Source organism: Solanum dulcamara, chromosome 7, assembly GCF_947179165.1.
Source record: "Solanum dulcamara chromosome 7, daSolDulc1.2, whole genome shotgun sequence".
Classification (NCBI taxonomy): Eukaryota; Viridiplantae; Streptophyta; class Magnoliopsida; order Solanales; family Solanaceae; genus Solanum; species Solanum dulcamara.
This window is the reverse complement of record NC_077243.1, coordinates 52,869,244-52,881,472: the sequence shown is the minus strand read 5'-3', so window position 1 is coordinate 52,881,472 and position 12,229 is coordinate 52,869,244.

Here is a 12,229-nt window from a genome sequence, read left to right as displayed (position 1 = left end):
CTGTCAAAATTTTTATCCAAATGTATTTTCAAAGAATGTTGACCAAAGTCAACCATAGGCTAACATTCAAAGTCAAAAGCGCCAAATGGTCTCAAACTCATATGATTGCCTTGAGCAATGCTACCAACCTAATTTGGACATTTTGGAGCTGGTGGGACCATCATAATTTGAATTTGAGGTCTCCTAGACCCAAAACTCAAAAAGTCACAACTAAACTAACTTAGGCCTTCAAAATACCATAATAGGCTCAGGACCTCTAAAATTCAACCAACACTTCTTCTAGACCAAACACCATCCCCCGAATCTAATGGATTTGTTGGAATTTCATTCCGAGCATCAAAACTCCAAAAGTTGACCAAAGTCAAACCTTGGCCTAAAATTCCTCAAATTCTCAACTCAAGACCTCAAATTTTGTTACAACTCCAAAAATGATTTCGTAAACTCTCTCAGATCAATTTCCATATTCCCTAGCTCTTGGAATTGGTGAAATTCTATTTCGAGACCCATAGCTCTGGTTGACCCCAAATATCAATTTTGAACACTTAAAGCTTATGAAAACTCAAAATTTTCAAAGACTCGACCTTTCATAGGAATATCTAAAACCAACACCCAGTACCAACTAGAAATGATTCGAGGCAACTAAAGAGAGGGGTAAAATGGTCTTTTTATAAAAAAATTCAAAAATAATCTTCAAAGTGATTACATCATCCACTACTAAAAGAACCTTCATTGAAAAAGTAAAAGCACAGTCACAGCCTGGAGGAATGAAAGGAAAAGGGTTCTGGTCACACACACTTCGCAAGAACCTCAGACACCCCCTTGGATAGAACAACGCCATCACAGAACTCAGTTGAGAGGAAAATTCTAAAATTCACTTCTAATTCCAAAAACTCCTCCAGTCCTTTCTTGGGCTCTAACTCTTGCTCGCTTCACCTGAACTTGACCAAAAACACAGGATTTCAACTGATGATGAACAAAACTAAACCAAAACCACCTAAATGAGCAATATAAGACCATGGCAGATCTTATGCTTCCAAATCCTTTTCTTAAAGACACTAAGAGCGTTCTGTCAGTCCTTAGCTATCCTGAAAACCTTTAACGGCATCCAAAATAGTATACCGAACCATATAACACCAATATTGAAGGGGTTACATACTCTATCTAAACATCGGAGGATGAAAACAACCAAAGCAAGAAGACACCCCGAGCAAAGCCCCAAACCCTAATCTCAACTTGAAAAACTAAGAAACCAAGTTGAAATTCTCCTTCTGGAACTGAACACTCTACTCCAAAGGACGATTGTACCGCAAAAGATAAGACCGCATTGAGTTCAACCCTAGTGACTCACTTCTACCATGGAAACTTTTGAAAAACTGGCATCGTGTGCCCACAAAACACTCTGCCTCCGTAAGCCTGAGCCAATCATCCTAGTCCAAGGGAAACCAAGTCGATAGACGGTGCACAAGCATAAGCAACCGATCATTAATAGTCCAAAGGCATCTACTCCCACTCATAAACACCGCAATCTACCGAATATGCCAAAATCAAGATTTTCATCCTTAACAAATTCAAAATCCCACACTCGATGAATTACCTTGAACCCATCCTGTATATGAGATTTACAACCAACTTCTCCACCAAGTAGGTAAAAGAGAGTAAACCTCAACTCCGATGTCTAAGAACTAGAAAAACCAATAAGGCATAAAGACAATCAACAAGCAAACTCTATCGTAACTCCAAAGATGCTACATCTCTATCACATACTACCTTGACAGCCAACCTTTCAACTATGAACCAATTGAGGCAAAGTAAATGAGGACAACCATCTAAGCCAAGAAAACTAGAATGGTAGAGAGGGGCATTACTAATCAAATAAAAGCTAGTTAATCACAATTGTATGAAGAACCATTCAACCACTAACCCAATGGGATAACTTCTAACTACGGCAACCTTCCAATCCAACCAAAACCACCAGCACCATAACTCCCAACACCAAACAAAGTTGGTCTGGACACCTACCTAATAAGAAACAGCACCACCGCAAAATCAACAATAAGGCAGACAAAAAAGGAAACTAACTAGCTCAGCCACAAACTCGAAACAGAACCATCAAGACAAGGCGCGGGGAGTTTCTCAGCCGTCACTACTCAAAATAGGAAATCAACCTAGTCGATCCACTAGTAAAAGAAATCATTTACGAAGCTAAAACACACACACATGAGTCCAGATAAGGAAGTCACAATAGTCATTAGGTAACTAACAAGCCAAGAAGACACGTATGGGTATGAAAACCCCAAAACCATATAAAATGAGAAATATAGAGCAAAACAAGGAAATGAGGAAACTACAACCAATACCTGGATCCTCAACCTCTGGATGACCTATGAAAGCATAAAACGAATCATGATCGACCTCAGTCTGGTCATCTAAAGCATCATCAACGACACTCTGAGCACTACCTCTAACTGTAGGCGACATAAAACCATGATACTAACCTTGCTCCTGTGATCAGTGTAAATGTTGCATCGAACTCCATATAGGTAGTGCCTCAAAATCTTAAGCACAAAAACTACCGCTGCCAACTCTAAGTCATGAGTGGGTAGTTGCACTAATGCAACTTAAGTTGCCTCGATGCATAGGCAATAACCCATCCCTGCTGCATCAGTATACAACCCAAACCAATGCATGATGCATCATAATAAATGGTGAATCCCTCACCCTCAACTGGAAGATGTAATATAATAGGGGTGGTAAGTAACTATTTGAGTCTCAAAAAGCTCCTCTCATACTCCTCTGACCACATAAAAGGAATATCTTGGTGACTCAACCCAGTCAAAGGTACTGCTATAGTAGAAAATCCCTCAATAAACTATTGTAGTACCTTGCCGATCCAACGAAGCTACCAATCTCAGTCATAGAGGTGGACCTGGCCCAATCATGAATTGCTTCAATCTTTGTCGGATCTACCATAAAGCCATCCTTGGACACCATAAAGCCACTGATCTCTCAAAGTATGGAGCATTACTCTCAAATGCTGCTCATACTCATCCCGACTCTACAAGTATACCAGAATGTCATCGATGAAGACTATGACAAATGAGTCTAAGAATGGCCTAAATACCCAATTCATCAAGTCCATGAATACGACAGGGGTATTAGTCAATCCAAAAGACATTACTAGGAACTCATAGTGGCCATAACAAATTCTAAATATGGTCTTAGAGACGTCCACTACCCTAATCCTTAACTCATGGTAGACGAATCTCAAATCAATCTTTGAAAATACCACAGCACCCAAAAGCTAGTCAAATAGATCATCAATCCTAGGCATGGGGTAATGGTTCTTCACCATCACCTTGTTTAACTGCCTGTAATCAATACATATCCATTTAGTACCATCCTTCTTCTGAACAAACAGGATTAAGGTGGTATGCTAGACTGAATGAATCTCTTATCTAAGAGATTTTGAAGCTAAATACTCAGCTCCTTGAGCTGTGTGGGGAGCATACGGTACCATAGGATTGAAATAGGATAAGTTCATAGCTCTACATCAATGGCAAAGTCAATATCGCGATATGAGGGAAGGCCAAACTCTCAAACTATAGGCACTGAATCAATCGTAGATCTCCCCCTACTAACATCTATAACATAAGCCAAATATGCCAAACATCCACCAGGCACTAACACCTGAGCTCAAATAAAAGAGATCACCCCAACCAATGTGAGACTGCAAGAGGTATGCCATACCACCAGCGGAATACCTGGCATGGCTAAGGTAATGGTCTTGGCATAGAAATACAAGACCGCGCGGTGAGGAGATAACCAGTCATGCCTATAATCAAGTGAAAATCTACCATATCAAGTAAAATGAGATCAACCCTAGTGTCTCACCCCTGAATAGTCACCATATAAGATCTAAAGACCTGATCCACTACTAAAGAATCACCTATCGGGGTCGAAATATGCAATGGCTTAACTAAAGGCTTTGGACTCATACTCAATCAAGGGGCACAATATATAAATATATAAGAATAAGTCAAGCGAGATTTTTAGAAATAGATAAGACATACGACAATGATACAAAAGAGACACGTTCCTAAGGATATCTTGTAGCCTACTAAAGATAAGTCGCGGACATCTCCACACCGATCCGCAGATCTCTACTAGATGTTAGCTCTATACAAGTGAGACCGATGAACCTAGGGCTCTGATATCAACTTGTAACGATCTGATTTCTCAGTTCGCGATGGCGCCTACTATGTCCCACCAGTAGGCAAGCCGACCCATATCCTAAAATAATGAGTAATGGGATTTCAAGGTAGAAGACCAACCATACAACTAAAAACACAAATAAAAAAATAAGAACATAACTGAACGGCGAAAGCTAAGAAAATATATACAAATAAAATGATCCCTCCCTGAACCTGAAAGTTACAACTACAAAGCTACAATAAAAAGTGTACAAGTCCCAAAAGTAGACCACAGAAACAAGACTGTCTCAAAGCGCAAAATACAGACATAATATATATAAAAAGAGATGGGTAAATTCAGAATATTATGTGCTCACCCTCGTCTCGACCATTACAACTAGCTTAAAATCAACGCTGATAATTAGTACTCAGACTTGTATCATGAAAACAGATATAGAGTGTAGTATGAGTACCAAAATAACAGGTACCCAGTAGGAATTATACGTCGACTGAGCAAGATAAGAAAAAGTAAATTGAAATGCAAGAAGGTAACCACAACCAAAGTTAGGGTAAGAGGTAAATGTAGGTAAGTACACGAGCGTACACAACACACAAAGAAAAGAAACTAGCTAAATCCGATGGGCTCTCATAAATCCGATGGATACGGTCATGCACAAGTCTAAGATAACAACTTGAATGGACCCCCATAAGCTCGATAGGAGAAAATATAGTTAAAGTAAAAAGAAAGGATCTGATATAGTTCCAATAATGACACTGATTTTCCGAACTTGAACCGAACCATCCTAAAAGCCTGAAACCTTAACCCAAAACTGAGAGTAGATATTATATTTTCGGGAATAGACCCTACACGAGGCTCCCACCTCTCGTGCACAGCCAGAGGTTGAGCAGCACCCACAAGCCTTATTATACATGAAAATATAAAATACAGGGAGGGGGACATAAACCTAACCTCCGATCCTATAGTAGTTCATAAGTCGGTTAACCTACTAATGTCGTCCAACTTATCCCCGATACAATATGGTGCTTTCTAAATACTAGAAAAAAGGGTACAGACCTTATGAGTGGACTCCTCTCTATTCACAATATTTAGAAAAGCAATAAATGAGGGAGACTCTCCCCTTTACAAACTGAGAGTAGATAAGGACTTAAACTAATGGTTTATCAGAGGGTCAGGGACCCGAACTAAGATTTGATAATAACCAACCACGGACTTGAACCGTGCAATCGATAATCGTAGATTAAACCACTTGTAAGCTGGACCATGGATTTGAACTAGGTAACTATAGCTAAGAAGTCGAACATAAGTAAGATAGACCACGAACTTAAACTAGGTAACTATAGCAAAGGAGTCGAACACGAGTAAGCTAGACCACAAACTTAAATCGGGTAACTATAGCTCAGGAGATGAACCACATGTAAGCTAGACCACGGACTTGAACCAGTAATTGTACCTAAGGAGGTAAACCACATGTAAGTTAGACCATGGACTTGAATCAGGTAACTGTAGCTAAGGAGTCAAACCACGTGTAACCTAGACCATGAATTTGAACCGAGTAACTATAGCTAAGGAGTCAAACCAAAGTGAGTGAGGAGCGATGGACTTGAACCGATACTGTATATAAAGGCAGTGGGCTCGAACCAAGACTAAGTGAAGTGAAATAGGGACTTGAACTGTAATTGGAGGCAAGTCAGTCCAAATTAGGATCAGCGGCCAACCAAGCATCACGGGAAGTACCCCCAAACTAAGCGCCATCAATAAATCACCCTAGACTGAACCACATCCAAAATGCGGTACAGACCAATGTACCTAGGGCTCAACATGTAATTTTTGCCAAATCTCATAACTCTTTTCATTGGAGAAACTTTTAGAAAGACACAATGATCAACATCAAACTATATGTATTGCCATCTAACATCCGCATATGATTTCTGATAGGCCTGAGCTATCAATAAATACTCTTTAATTAACTTAACTTATTCCACAGCCTATTGTACTAAGTCTCATCCAAATAATATGGATTCTCCAACCTCAAACTAACCAACAGGGGATCTATATTTTTTTCCATGTAAAGCATCATACGATGATATACCAATGTTGGAATAATAACTATTATTATAAGAAAACTCAAAAAGTGGCAACTAATCATCTCAATTTCCTTCAAAATCTAGCACACATGCCCGTAATATATCCTCAAGCATCTAGATCGTACGTTCGGCTTATTCGACAGTATTAGGGTAAAATGTTATTATTGACATATATCTCCAAAAATGTGTTGTAAACCATTCCCCTCTGTATGAAATAACTGATATAAGGACATCATGAAATCTAACAACCTCTACAATATATAGTCATGCATAACTTTAGCTGAAAATTTGGTCTTGAGTGGCAAAAAAATGGGTTGATTTCGTCAGCCTATTGATAGTCACCCAAATGGAATCAAACTTCCATAAAGAGCAATACAAACTTGTAACAAAGTCCATATTTATTACCTCCTACTTTCACAAAGGAATGGATATCTCTTGAGTTAGTCCACTGGTTTCTAGTGCTCGATCTTCACCTATTGACAATTAGGACAATTTTTTACGAACTCAGCAATATCTTTCTTCATCTCTGATCACCAGTAAATTTCTTTAATATCATGACACATCTTTATAGAACCTGGGTGAATAAAATATCAAGAATAGTATGTTTCCCCCATAACATGATGTGCCACCGCATCCAATTCAAAATTATGGTTCGGGTAGTTTTTCTAGAGTCTTTTTCTATCTAAAATCATATGCAATTACCTTACCATGTTGCATCAGAACACAACCCTACCCGATACTAGAAGCATCATAATATACTACATAGATGGACCCTCTAGCAAGGTCAAAATTGTGGCTAAAGTCAATCTTTCTTTCAGCTCGTGAAAGCTCACTTCACATGTTATGTTCCACTGAAACTTAGCTACTTTCTGAGTTAGCTTAGTCAAAGGTGATGAAAGCAAAAAGAATCTATCTATGAACATCCTATAATAGCCTGCTAACTGTATAAAACTATGAACTTCTATTGGCGGCATAGGTCTAGGATAAGTATTTACAGCCTCACTCTTTTGCATGTCAATCTGTATACTAGAATCTGATATAATATGGCCCAAGAAAGCTATAAAATGCAACTAGAACTCACACTTCGAGAGCTTAACATATAATTTCTAACTTCGGAGTACCTGAAGCACTAATTGGAGATGGTCTTTATGCTCAAACTATCATCATGAATATACAAAAATATCATCAATAAATAGAATCACGAACAAGTCTGAGAATGGCCTAAACATGTTATTTATGAGGTCCATAAATACTACTGGGGCATATGCCACTCTGAAAGACATCACACGAAACTCAAAATGACCATATCTGGTGTTGGAGGCTACTTTGGAATATCACTTTCCCGAACCTGCACCTAATGGTACCTTAAACGTAAGTCAATCTTTGAGAAACGTCGGGCACCTTGTAGCTGGTCAAATAAGTCATCAATCCTTGGTAGCAGGTGTTTGCTCTTTATAATCACCTTATTCAGCTGTCAATAATATGAACACATGCGCAATGAACCATCTTTTTTTTGCACAAACATTACTGGTGCACCACATAGTGACACACTTGATCTAATAAAGATCTTATCTAATAATGTCACAACCCAATTTCTCAGGTCATAATGGCACTTACTATGACCCACTAGTAAATAAGGCAACCCATATCCCAAAACTACAAGTAATGAGATGTCAGCGTAGAAGGCCAGTAATCTAATCTAAAATAGTAACACAATAATAGGAGAAAACATTGAATGGGAGGAAGCAATTAAATATATATATATATATATATATATATATATATATATATATACAACAAAAGGATCCCTCCCAGAACCTAGAAGTTACACGTACAAAGCTACTAATAAAAGAGTACAAGCACCAAAAGTGGACCACGGAATAGAGTTGTCTCAAAAAGCAAAAGACAAGCAAAATATATGGACAGAAGGTGACGGGTAAATCTAAAACATAGTGTGCTCATCCTCTCCTCCGATCACAACCACAGCAAGCTCAAATCAACGCCTATAGCTAGTACTCGGACCTGTATTATGAAAATAGCTGCAGAGTGTAGTATGAGTACCAAAACAATAGGTACTCAGTAGGCATCATAGGCCAACTTAGCAAGATAAGCAAAAATAAACTAAAATGCGAGTAAAAGATCACAATCAAAGACAGCAAAAAAAGTAAATGTTGGTATGTACACAGTGTACTAACAAATAAAGAGAAATAATCTAACTAACTCCGTCGGGCTTCCATAAACCCGACAGGTATGCGCGTGCACAAATAAAGACTAACCACCTGCACGGACTCCCATAAGCCTGACAAATGCAAGAATAGCTGAAACAAAATGAATGGAACTAAAGAATTTCAATAGTATCACCATTTCTCGGACTTGAACCGAACCATTTCTAAACTCTAACACCTCAACCCACAGCTGAGATTAGATGAAGACTTAAACCAAAAATTCTTCAGGGAATCAGAAATTTAACCACGTGTAAGATAGACCACGGACTGCAATCAGATAACTGTAGCTAATAAGTCGACATGATTAGGCTAGACCATGGACTTTAACCAGGTAACTATAGCCAAAGTCGATCATGGGTAAGCTAGACCACATACTTTAATCAGGTATCTAGAGCTAGGAAGCCTGGACACAAGTAAGATAGACCATGGACTTTAACTAGGTATCTGTAGCTAAAGAGCCGAACAAAAATAAGCTGGACCATGAACTTTGACCGGATATCTATAGCTAAAGGATCGAACCGAATTAGAATCAGTGACCAACCATGCATCATAAGGAGTAACTCTAAACCGAGTGCCATCAATACATCACTCCATCCCGAACTAAATATGACCCGAATCACTGAGAAAATGTCCAAAAACCAAGAACCGAGCGATATAAGATAGATAGAAGAATAGGGTATTATAGAGGTAAGGTCACAAGTTAAGTTACCATCTAGCTAAGGCTCAGATTATTAGACTCAATCTGCTATATCAGTCTACAAGGAGATATCTGTCTGAAATAACGTTGGAGAAGGTCTAAGGCCCAACGACACCAAAATCGCGTAAGTCTAACGCAATACTAGTCTAAACCTAGACTAAGGCCAAACATGCTTTCAAACGTGTGACCACAAGCACAATATTCATAACAAGATAGGAACAACCAACAACCACGGGAGTCATGCTTACACAGTCCAATAATTACCCGAAATAAATCTAGGACATGGATTCTAGGAATTTAGCATGCTCAACACCCAACCCCACTAAACTGATACAAATCAATGTACAATTGCCTAAACATGTTCAATCTTACATGGGGAAAGTCATAGCCTACATTAAAGCCGACCACGCGCACTCCAACTCATAAAACTAGACCTTTTCACTTCCGAGCAGCCTCCGAATGCTTCCACACTATCGATAATAGAATCACAATGTTAATACGGTCGTGATGATACTAAAATTATTGAATTCAGAGATGGATCAATTTTGGGGTCTAAAATAGAAAAGGTGGGACCGGCCTCCAGAATTCTGAAATTGATCCCAAAAATAGGTTCTAAACATCTTCCCAAGCTCACAAATTAATTTAATAACCAGCACGAGGTTGCAAAACTAAGTAAAATGAGCATGCAATGAAAATTCATGAAATTCAAACTAAAAGATGAAAAAGATAGCAACTTTGATCAGCTATTTCTCACAAATGACACCCCCACTACCCAATCCAAACATAGCATGATGATCCTTACAAAAAAGCCCCACAATTTAGCCTAAAAATCACTAAAAGCGGGGTTAAATTGGCCAAATTACAATTCTCCAAAGTTCAACAAATACTCACTTCGAAAACAATGTAATCAGTGGCTAATTACGCGTTTTTACCTCAAACAAAACTTTCCCTCAAGTTTTCGAGCATACCACTGGATTCCCTATGAAATTCCCTTAAAGTTGGATCATTGAATCACCAAATTTGAGTAAGAAATGGAGGAGAAATCGAAGCTTGAATCTTTGAACATGAGTTGAGTTCGTCGTTGGTCTCTATTAAAATACCAAGATATTGGCCTTCACGAACGTAGAGGTCAAGAAACTTTATCTTCGCAAATGCAGCCATGGCTCTGCAAATGCGGATACCAAAGTCACGGACCTCCGCGAACACGGCCATGTCTTCACGATCGCGGAGAACAAACTCATGGACCTTTGTAAACATGGCCAAGGGCCTGTGATGGCGGAGGGCAATTTGTGCTGCACCAGATATCAGCTAAAAGCTAAGTTTTCACCAAGATCAAATACTCTGACAAGGTGATCGAAATTCATTCAGAATCCCGTGTGCGCAAACGATATATGCTACCCCACCAAATTCGATATTTCAGACTCAATGGAGTAATTGAAATTTCTATATAAGGTCGTTACGACTAAAATGGGCCCTACACCCAAGGGTCATTTTGAGCCAAATTCCGCAATAGGCCTTGGAATTAGAACGGAAGCCTCGGAAAGCGAACAAAGGGTCGTTCTAGACCAAACTCGATATTTCAAAACTAACCGTGCTGTCAGAATTTTTATCCAACTACATTTTCCGAGAATGTTGACGAAAGTCATCTATAGGCCAAATTTCAAAGGCAAAAGCGCCAAATAGTCTTAAACTCATACTGATAGTCTACTTTGATATAACAAGATGTCAGTCAATCCATACCCATAATAATGTTGAAGTCCAGCATCTATAGCTCTATCAAGTCTACAGAGCTCTAACGACCAATAATCTCCATCGTAAAACCTCAATAAGCACTTTTGGTTATAAGAGAGTCACCCACTTGGGTTGACATAGAAAAAAGTCATTGCAATGACTTTGGTACGATTGAAACTTCCACAACATCTAGGGAATACTTTGAGTTTTTTCAGCTCATCAATGCATAAGTGTAATTCTGACCACCGTTAGCACTAGATTCTCCCCTTTTGGCCTTATACTTTACCCTAAAAATTTGACATAGCTAGTTAATAAAGTGTTGAAGGTCGTCTCTGCGGTCTAGAACCTGCTTATAGAGCTGCTTGTTAGCTGTTTAAGAAACCCGCTTGCAGAGTTGCTTGTAGGAGTAATAAATAGACATCTACAATTAAATTTATTCATAAGAATTTTATCCTTTGTTACTTCCTATTAGTATTGATGAAATTGTATCTTATTGTTGATGTAAATTTTTTATCAAGCAACACCATCTATTGTTTTTCGGTATAAAAAAGTGTTCATTTTATTCTTTTTCAGACTCTTGTACTCGAAATTGGAAAGTTTAAGCAGTCATGTTTCTCTCCCCACACCTTTTATTTTTTTCTATTTTTTTTATTTGTATTAATTAGCATGCATTACACGGGCAAGATACATGTTCAAGCACTATTTGTGAATGAATATAGTTTAAAGGGAGAAACCTCATAGTTTAAAATTAGTTTACCAAAAAACCCTTTAAATTGAACGACTAAATTAACCCCTAACTAAAACTAAATTACTGCAAGTTTATGGGGTAAGATTTTTACAACTTCTCAGATGAATTTCAGGAAGAAATATTAAAAGTCAATGTCATATTTAATGAAATTCTATTAAATATGAAATAATGTTTATAATAAATATTAGTTAGTTGAAAAGAATTCCTACTAGCATCTTAGGGCACTTCGCATATTGCATTACAAAGCTTTATAAGTTTAATTTTTGGATAAATAATTCATAATTAAAATCTTCTATTTATATATAATAAGAGAGGTAAAATAGCACATGTCACTGCCACAATTAATCTCAAATTTTCAGTATTTAAAAATCAATTTAAAAAATAAATGTGATTTTTTAGAAAAAGACATGTGTCAGCAATTAATAAATAATTGGACGTGGGGTTGAGGGAGTGGGGAGTCAGGTTCCTATTAGAGGGTTAGGTTAGTTTTATATATAACTGCGTAAAAGAAAAGATAAATTACATTGCTTTT